General features: G+C 46.8%; 1 long non-coding RNA gene across 1 annotated transcript; it reads left to right on the top strand.

The window, feature by feature from the left end:
* On the top strand, positions 284-5288 carry LOC106509760. The gene is made up of 2 exons (XR_002342521.1): positions 284-1844; positions 4905-5288. It is a non-coding gene; the product is annotated as an uncharacterized LOC106509760 (long non-coding RNA).

The following is a 9979-nucleotide window of genomic DNA, read 5'->3' as shown; positions in this document are numbered from 1 at the left end:
GTAGACTAATGCCCACGCCTCCTCCTCCTCAGCCTCACCCCTCCTCCCTTTGTCTTTACTCTTTCAAGACATCGCATTATTAAACAATAAATAAATAGGAAGTTCCCATTGTGGCTCAGCAGTAACAAGCCTGACTAGTATGTGCAAGGATGTGGGTTCAATTCCTGGTCTGGCTCAGTGGGATAAGGATCCGGCATTGCCGTGAGCTTCAGTGTAGGTTGCAAACTCGGCTCGGATCCAGCATTGCTGTGGCTGCAGCTCTGATTCGACCCCTAGCCTGGGAATGCCACGTGTGTAGCCCTATAAAGCAAAAAAATCAATCAATCAAATAATAAATAAATAAAGCCATTATATTTGGGTTAAAAAAAATTTTAAATCCCTCTCCCCAATGGGGTGAGAAGTTGATCTGTGAATTTAGCTCCCACTTCTCCAGTCTTTAACCACTGGATTCAGCCTGTGCTACAACCATCGCAGCTTCAGTTTCATCATTGGTTGCTTGAACCCCAACAGAAAAGGAACCCTCTCCCACTGAGGCCAAGAGCCTGGCCAGGCTAGGACTGAAGTACGTCCACACACCTGTAAGTCAGGGACACAGCTTTCACCTTCTTTGTCCTCAGTTTTATGGACACCTTCCCAGGTATCCTATAACTCTACTGTGTGGCTGTCACTGTCCTGACAGCTTGGGGAGGTAGGTTTGCGTGCTGGCCATTTCCCTCTCCAGGGCCTCACCTGGTAACCACCCTTGGTAGGGGTCTGACAAGGGAACCAGGGGATAGGTGACATTTTCTAAGCCCGCTAGCGCTGTCTCGCCCTATCGGATGCTACCAACCGAAAAGCTCTCCATCCCTCTGGCTGTGGCCCTGCCCCTCTGTTCTGTCACTTTAAAGGCTCAGACTTTGAGGCACAAACAATAGACAAGTAAGGAGAGGTTCAAGGGTAGGGCTGTGGAGCCACTCAAGTTCCCCCTCAGCGTCCTTCTCACTTCCCCGCTCTGGTCTCAGTTCCACTTGGAGAGACAGGAGGATGGGAAAGGCAGCCAGACTTCACAGGTCAGAAACACAGGGGGCTTTCCAGTCTGCCAAGGCCAGTGGTCTCCCTCTGCAGGAGGCCATCAGCCTTCAGGACGTTCCTCCCTGCCCCTGTCAGACCCTCTGCCCAGCGGGCTCGTGGTGGGGAAGTAAGCTCCCCCGAGCTGCCTCCAGCCTCTGCGGAGGTAACAGTCCTGCGAGCCGAAGGGCTGCCTGAGGGGGACTCGGTGTCTGAGATGAGCGCAGTGGTCCAGAAGCTTCCTGGCTCCTGGGGTGTCCTCGCCACAGCCCCCGTAAGGGAGCCACGATGACAGGCTACTGGGGCAGAGGAAGGACCAGAACTACCTTATTCCACCAGCATCCCCCTGCTGAGCTGAGAAACTCCTGCCCCCCAGTCTCCACTTGGGGGAGGATGCTCAGTGTTGGCTTATCTGGAATTGAGGGCACAGGGTGTGCCCTGCTCAGGAAAACAGGTGAGAGAACCAGGAAGGCAGACATTTCACGCTGCTGCAACCCATTGACCTACTCCTTAGAAATGCCCCTTCCCTGCCATCGAGAGATGGGGCGTTCCCTCTTTGAGCTCATGGATATTTTTTTCTGTTCTATAATAGCAAGAAGTTTTAATGATGTGAAACTGCCCATAAGCCATTTTTCCCAGATCCCGTGGTCATGCTGATAACATTTGTGGGTTTGCAACAAATAACCAGAAAGAAGCAGAAGCAGTTCCACAAACACAACTCGCGGAACATCGACTCTCCTTCTCTGGGAAAGAAATCCAGCAGAATGTAAGGACTGGCTTTCTGAACTCTCCAGAAGGTTAGCTGTCATTTGCAAAAATATTTTTCAGATTGTAGAAAAGACCTATAGTTTTCCCCAGTGAGTCAGCTTATGTTTATGTAAAGGGTGAGAAGGGCAGACTTGGGGCTGGGAATCAATCCGGAAATATAGGGTTCAGCTCAGCTCAGCTCTGCCACCCGTGCTGATCACAAGGAGTGGATGTCCTCTGTCAGGTTGTTTGTGACTCTGTTTATCCAGGGCCCTTTGGGTTATGCAGCCTGTGTCCCCTTGCAGGAGCTATGGGACCCCACCAGCCCAGTTAGAGGCTGGATACAGAAGGATCACATGATGATGCTGTCCAGTGTCTTAAAATTACTGTCAAGAGTTCTCTTGTGGCTCAGCAGGTTAAGGATCCAGCAGTGTTCCTGCAGTGGCTGGGGTCACTGCTCTGGCATGGATTGGATCCCTGGCCAGGGAACTGCCACATGTTGTGGGCGTGGCCAAAGGAAAAAAAAAGTTACTGCAAAACCCAAACAGTGACATGTTTAAATTCTTTCCCATCGTGGCTCAGTGGAAACGAATCAGACTAGTATCCGTGAGGATGCAAGTTCAATCCATGGCCTCTCTCAGTGGCTTAAGGATCCAGCGTTGCCATGAGCTGTGGTGTAGGTCACAGATATGGCTCGGATCCTGCGTTGTTGTGCCTGTGGTGTAGGCCGGCAGCTGAGCTCCAATTTGACCCTTAGCCTGGGAACTTCCATGTGCCTCGAGTGTCGCCCTAAAAAAAAAAGCAAACAAACAAACAAACAAAAAAAAACAACTTCTTTGGGGGAAAAATATTGCTAAGACCTACTCTTCCCTCTCTGGTTTGTTGTGAATGCGTTTGTGGACCTCCTTTCCCCATGTCCTGACCTTCATGTATTTCAGTGGTTTCCCCGGCTCTCCTTTCCTCCCGAATCCTCCTGAAAAGCCTTAAATGTTGAGTTTCACAGTCACTCTAAGGTTATATGTGGGATTGTCTTACTGCCTTTCTTGGGCTGGTGCTTAGAAAAGTACACTCCGCTGCTGCCCCCACCACACACGGCCCAGCAGACAAAAGGCATTTGCGGAATCATCAGCTTTGAAGGCACTAATGGAGAGCCTGTATCTGCTCTGAGATTCCCAGTCCGTCCCCAAGGCAGCTCGGGTTCTTACCTGACCCTTCTATCAAATCTGGTATCCCATGTGGTGGGATTGATTTCACTGGAGGCCCTTGGGTGGAGGAAGCAATCAGAATGGGTTGGCTGAGGGTTTAAGGTGAGCGGAGAGGGCACAGAGCCTGCAAGCGTTTCCAGGGCCCTTGAAAAGGTCTGCATCCTAGAAAGAAATGGTATGAGCTCCAAAACATGATGAAAAAATAGCAGAATCCAGTTAACAATTTTCTTCCACATGCTGTGGGTGCAGCCCTAAAAGAAAAGGGGAGTTCCCATTGTGGCCTCAGTATCTATGAGGATGCAAGTTCAATCCCTGGCCTCGCTCAGGTTAAGGATCCAGCATTGCCATGAGCTGTGGTATAGGTCGCAGACATGGCTCAGATCTGGCGTTGCTGTGGCTGTGGTGTAGGCCGGCAGCTGTAGCTCTGATTCGACCCTTGGCCTGGGAACCTCCATATGCCGCAGGTGTGGCCCTGAAAAGACAAAAAAAAAAAAAAAAAAAAAAAAAAGATAAGAAAAGAAATGACCCTGCTAAGGTCACTAGCAATTCAACTCTTTTTTTTTTAATGGCCACACCTATGACAAATGTAAGTTCCCAGGCCAGGGATTGAATCCGAGCCACATCTGTGGCAACACTGGATCCTTTAACCCACTGCACTGGCTGGGAATCAAACCCATGCCTCTGCAGTGACCTGAGCCACTGCAGTCAGAGTCTAACCCACTGCACCACTGCAGGAACTCCACCATCAATTCAACCCTTAACCTTACCTCCAAAGTAAGCAAAAGCTAGACTCCAGAGAAGCTTCACAGGTCATTTGATCTGGTCTCTTCATTTTTTAGATGAAGGAAAACTGGCCCAAAGAAGAGAAATGGCTTATCCCAAGTCTCAAAACCACAGAGTTATAGCCCAGGATTCAAGGTCAGGTCTCCAGCTCGGCCATCTTTCTGCCTCAGCACACAACCTCTCATTCTTGACCCCTGTGGGCGAGTCATTAGGCAAGGGCTGCTTTTCCCTCTGCTTCCTAATGACAAACATGCTGCAGAAGGCACAGATGGTAGAGGTCTCAGCTTTCCTGTTTCCAAAGCACGTTAAGTAAATGAATGAAACAGAAGCTGCAGACTCAAGGACTGCGGCAATCCTTTTTTTTTTTTTTTTTTAGGTCCGCACCTGCAGCATATGGACGCTCCCAGGCTCGGGATCGAATCAGAGCTGCAACAGCAGGCTATGCCATAGTCACAGCAATGCAGCATCCAACTCACTGAGCCAGGCCAGGGATCAAACCCACATCCTCACGGACATTGTGTCAAGTCCTTAACCCACTGAGTTCCCATTGTAATGAGAACTTCCCAACAGCTTTTTGATGAAGTAGTCACCCTCCAAATTGCTTTGCCCTGGCTGGCAAGATAATACCCAGGACAAAAGCAGATCCCTTTGGACAGGTAGCAGAATGCATGACCATGGATATTCAGTGGTACACAGCATTCTGTTTCCCTGAAACCCCTGTGGTTTAGAGGAAGAACATCAAAACAAATCCAGGAAACGCTGGTGTGTGTCCAGTTCCTAAAGCTGCCCAGGAGATGGGCCACGGGGAAGAATCCAGGAATGGAGCAGTTCAGTGAACACATAAGGACAATTCAGTAACAGGTCTCATTAACAGACTAAGGACTAAATAGACCAGAGTCTTTACACCAAGATTCCAGCAAGAAAGTTCACTGTAATCATCTCAGGCTACTTCCCTTTTATTTCTCACCCATGATTTATAATAAGTCTAATCAAAGCAACATACATGTGGTGGCCAAGGTATAAAAAGAAATAAGATGTAGCAATAAGATGAAAGCTGTGGTAATCTGGCCTGAAATTGGTTCTACTCATGCATTTTTTTCCCCCTGAATATCCAAAAACTAGGAAAATCTACATGCTTGGCATTTGGAAAGTTCTAGAAATGGAGAAGAAACAGCCCCGAACACTGGAAGATGGATGGGTGCTCTAGAAATGGACAGCTGTGATATACTTGAAGAGGTTTTGCTGGAAAAAACTGCCTTGATTTGTCACTGCAAGGGGGTGAAATTTCTTTCATGGAAGCCTGCCCCATATCCTTGTTATAGGAGATAGTCAAGACCAAACACTGGCTGTGGGTAACTCAGCTGGCATCCCTTCAAAATGGCATTCTTTAAATATTTTTTCAACATTTTCTAAGTGGGGGCAGAGAGAAGAGATTGTCTATGAATAAAACTGTATATCTCTTCCTTTATGTTCAGAAGAAAGGATGTATTATATACCTGTGAAAAACATAAATGCACCGGATAATTAGAGATGATTTTATTTGTGCTCTTACAAGAGAAAGAACATTCTTTTTTTTTTAATTTATTTTTTAATTTTTGCTTTTTGGGGCTGCACCGATGGCACATGGAAGTTCCCAGGCTAAGGGTTGAATTAGAGCTACAGCTGCAGGCCTACATCACAGCCATAGCAATGGGAGATCTGAGACGCATCTGTAACCTACACCACAGCTCACAGCAACACTGGATCTCTGGCCCACTGAGTGAGGCCAGGGACTGAACCCTCATCCTCATGGATACTAGTCAGATTTGTTTCCACTGTACCATGATGGGAACTCCTGAGAAAGAACATTCTTAATGGGGAACTCCTCAATGGAAAGGAAGGGAGCCTAGTTTTATAGAGGCAGGAGGACGAGGAGATAAATCATGGGGCCTGTATCATCCAGAGAGTGCCAGTGAGCCTTATGGAAGTCCAGCAGAGGAGAGAGATTCTATGCAAGTTGAGTCTGCATAAAAAGTGGGGGACAAGTTCCCGTTATGGCTTAGCAGGTTAAGAACCTGACATAGTGTCCAGGAGTTTGTGGTTTGATCCCTGGCCTTGCTCAGTGGGTTAAGGATCAGGCAGTGGCTCAAGCTGCAGTGTAAGTCACAGACACAGCTTGGCTCTGGTGTTGTGTGGCTATGGTGTAGGTCGGCAGCTATAGCTCTGACTTGACCCCTAGCCTGGGAACCTCCATGTGCCACGGGAGCGGCTCAAGAAAAGGCAAAAAGACAAAAAAAAAAAAAAAAAAAAAAAAAAAGTGAGGGAATTTTGAAGTACAAAGAGATGGGAGGACTTCTTTTTTGGTGGTGGTAGTAGTGGGTGGCCATGCCCACGGCATAGGAAGGTTCCCAAGGTAGGGGTCAGTCGAGTCAGAGCTGCAGCTGCCAGCCTACACCACAGGCCACAGCAACATCAGATGTGAGCCACATCTGTAACCTATGCTGCAGCTCACCTGTAACCCACTGAGCAGGGCCAGGGATCGATCCCTCGTCCTCATGGATACTAGTTGGGTTTGTTACCACTGAATCACAATGGGAACTCTAGGGGGAGGACTTCTTACCAGTTCCTTTTTTCCCACAAGCACAGGACTCGCAATATCACCATGCCCCAAACAGCAACATCTGTATTTTTTTAGAGTTGTCTTCTGCATCCCCATTTCTCTGTTTTAATCACTGGGCAGCATAAGTCACTCAAACTCACAAAGACCTGCTCACATCATCTGCACATGCTCTTCCTTCCAGCCTGTATGTGGCCAACCCTGCCTACTTCTCTGTACTTCTGGTTCTCCAATTTTGCTATTTTCTGGATCTGGCAATTGCATGGCAAAACTATTAAAGAGTCAACATTACAGATGATAAAAGGAATCGCTCACTGGACATTAGGCATTATCTTGGGTGACTGTCAGCTGGTTGGTCTGAGGTTCAGGGCTGGGTCTGTGCGAGTCTGTTCAGGACGGTTATTGCGATGAGCAGTGCAAAGGTTCTCTCTAGAAATACGCTGGCACTGCTGAAGAAGGATGGCTGGTCAATTGCGTGTTTTTTGGTTTCTTTTTTTCCTTCAATGAGGACATTCTACGTTTTGCCAGTTATGTGAAGAATCCTTTGTACAAGCTGGCATTGATGGGCACCATACTTACCGTTTATTCCAATGATTTCTTAAATCATTATCGAGATATAATGCACCAACCATAAAATTCACCCCTGTATTTTTTTATTATTTATTTATTATCTTTTTAGGGCTGCACCCATGGCATAGGAGGTTCCCAGGCTAGGGGTTCAATGCCACAGCCACAGCAACTCCAGATCCTTAACCCACTGAGCGAGGCCTACACCACAGCTCACAGCCCCGCCAGATCCTTAACCCACTGAGTGAGGCCAGGGATCGAACCCACATCCTAATGGATACTAGTCAGATTTGTTTCCGCTGAGCCACGACGGGAACTCCAAATTCACCCCTTTAAAATGTATAATTCAGAGTCCCTGGTGGCCTAGCATCGAAGGATGCGGCGTTGTCATTGCTGTGACTCAGGTTCAATCCCTGGCCCAGGGAACTTATGCATGCCAAAAAAAGAAATTGTATAATTCAGTGTGCAACCACGACTACCATTTAATTCCAAACATTTTTTTGTTGTTTTATTTATTTCCCATTTTTTATATTGAAGTATAATTGATTTCCAATGTTGTGTTAGTTTTACATGTACCTCAAAATGATTCAGTTATAGATACATATGCGTATATTTTCAGTTATATGTACATATGTGTATATATTCTTTTTCAGATTCTTTTCCCTTGTAGGTTTTTACAAAATATTGATTAGAGTTCCCTGTGCTATATAGCAGGACCTTGTTGGTTATCTAGTTTATGTACAGTTGTGTGTATCTGTTAAGCCCCAACTCCTATTTTGTTCCTCTCCTCCCCTAATGCCAGAACATTTTTAATCACCTCAAAAAGAAACACTTACCCTACTGCCCCTTCTCCCCAGCCCCTGGCAACCATTAATCTATTTTTCTGTCTCTATAGATTTACCTTTTCTGGACATTTCATATAAATGGAACCATAGCATATACGGCTGCTTCTGGTGTGTATTTGGCTTCTTTCACCTAGCATAACCTTTCAAGGCTCATCCGTGTTGTACCGTATATTAATACTTCATTTCTTTTTTCTTTCTTTTTTTTTTTTTTTGTCTCTTTGCCATTGAGCCGCTCTCGTGGCATATGGAAGTTCCCAGGCTAGGGGTCCAGTCAGAGCTGTAGCTGTTGGCTTACACCAGAGCCACAGCAACACGGGATCCAAGCCACGTCTGCGACCTACACCACAGCTCATGGCAACGCTCTGATCCTTAACCCACTGAGCAAGGCCAGGGATGGAACCCACAACCTCATGGTTCCTAGTCGGATTCGTTAACCACTGAGCCATGATGGGAACTCCAGTACTTCATTTCTTTTTATGGCCAAATACTACTTCATTGTATGGGTATACCACGTTTTATTTATCCATTCATTGGTGGGTGGATACTTGGATTATGTCCAACTTTTGGCTATTATGAATCATACTGTGAAGAACGTTTCTATACAAATGTTTGCATAGATGTATGTTTTCGTTGGGGGAGGGGTAAACAGCCAGGAGTAGCATTTCTGAGTTGTAGGGTAATTCTCTGCTTAGCTTTTTGAGGAACTGCCAAACTATTCCCCAAAGCAGCTGTACTGTTTCACATTCCCACCAGCAAGGCATGAGGTTCCGACTTCTCTACATCCTTGCTGACACCTGTTCCTGCCCACCCTCCTGAACCTAGAATCCTAGTGGGTATGAAGTGGCATCTCTCTGTGGTTTTGACTGGCACTTCCCCCACGACTAATGACCTCAGCATCTTTTCCTGTGCTACTTGGCCTTTTGTTTATCTTCTCTGGAGAGAGAAAATTCTCATGTCTGAGTTGGGTTATTTGTCTTGATTGCTGAGTTGTAAGTGTTCTTATATATTCTGGGTACTAATCCTTTATCAGATATGTAATTTGCAAATCTTTTCTCTCCTGTTGTGGTTGTTTTCTCACTTTTTTAATGGAGTTCTTTGAAGCTTAATTTTGATGAATTTCAGTTTATCTATTTTCTGCTTTATTTATGTGTGGCATATGGAGGTTCCCAGGCTCCCTAGGATCCAATGCAGGATCCAAGCTGTGTCTGCAACCTACACCACAGCTCACGGCAACACTGGATCCTTAACCCACCGATTGAGGCCAGGGATCAAACCTGCGTCCTCATGGATGCTAGTCTGACTCGTTTCCCTGGGATGGGAATTCCCTTTTCTGCTTTTATTGCTCGTACTTCAAATGATGTTTTGTACCACTTGGAGCTTCTTGCCCCCAGGCAGTTGGCTGACTTGATCTGCCCCAGGCTGGGGCCTTGAAACCTCTGGAAGACATAAACATGCAATGTATACTGCTGTAATTACCGTCTTTCTCTTCAAAGATGGCAACACTCTGAGCACTGGCTCAGAAACCTCCAAAGACACACTTCAGGGCAACAGGGCGAACCTTCTTCCTGTTTGAAGTTTCAAAACCTTTACCATTTTTAAGTCCCCTAGAAGGAAAGGTTTGATGACACATCTGTGGTACTGGCCATACACAATTTTAGAAACACTGCTTGACTGGCTTGCAGCTTCTGAATAGGCATCAGTGTTGGTTGAGGACACTGGGTAAGAAAAAGCCCCGAGGGCCCTCCACCTTCACTCCTGGACCAGCTCCATCTCTCCTCCCAGCCCCGCCCTCTTTGTGGAGCCGGGAAAAGCAGCATCTGCTTCTTCCCTGCACCTGTATCGCCATCACTCATGTGTACTTCTAGGAAAAAACTGAGGACCGTTCAGACCATCACAGACCAAAAACATTTTACATTTTTATTTCAGCCGAGACAACATTTGACAGGAGCCATTGAGCCCGAGGGGTCTAGATGGCTGTCCTAAAGACCAGGTCAGCAGGACCCTACCTAGCATGGGCACCTGGTCCAGAACAGGCCAAACAGGTTCCTGGGAAAGGGACACAGCCAGTGCATGAAGGCAGCCCACCTGTGGCCGTTGCCATTTACAGGCTGGACAGGCAGGAGAAATGGAGGGGAGGTAATGCTAGTGGTAAATATTTGATGTTTTCCCAGAAAGAAAACCAGATCTTG

This window comes from Sus scrofa, chromosome 3 (assembly GCF_000003025.6).
Source record: "Sus scrofa isolate TJ Tabasco breed Duroc chromosome 3, Sscrofa11.1, whole genome shotgun sequence".
In the NCBI taxonomy this organism is placed as follows: Eukaryota; Metazoa; Chordata; class Mammalia; order Artiodactyla; family Suidae; genus Sus; species Sus scrofa.
The sequence above is the reverse complement of the archived record's forward strand: the minus strand, read 5'-3'. Positions and strand labels throughout refer to the sequence as shown.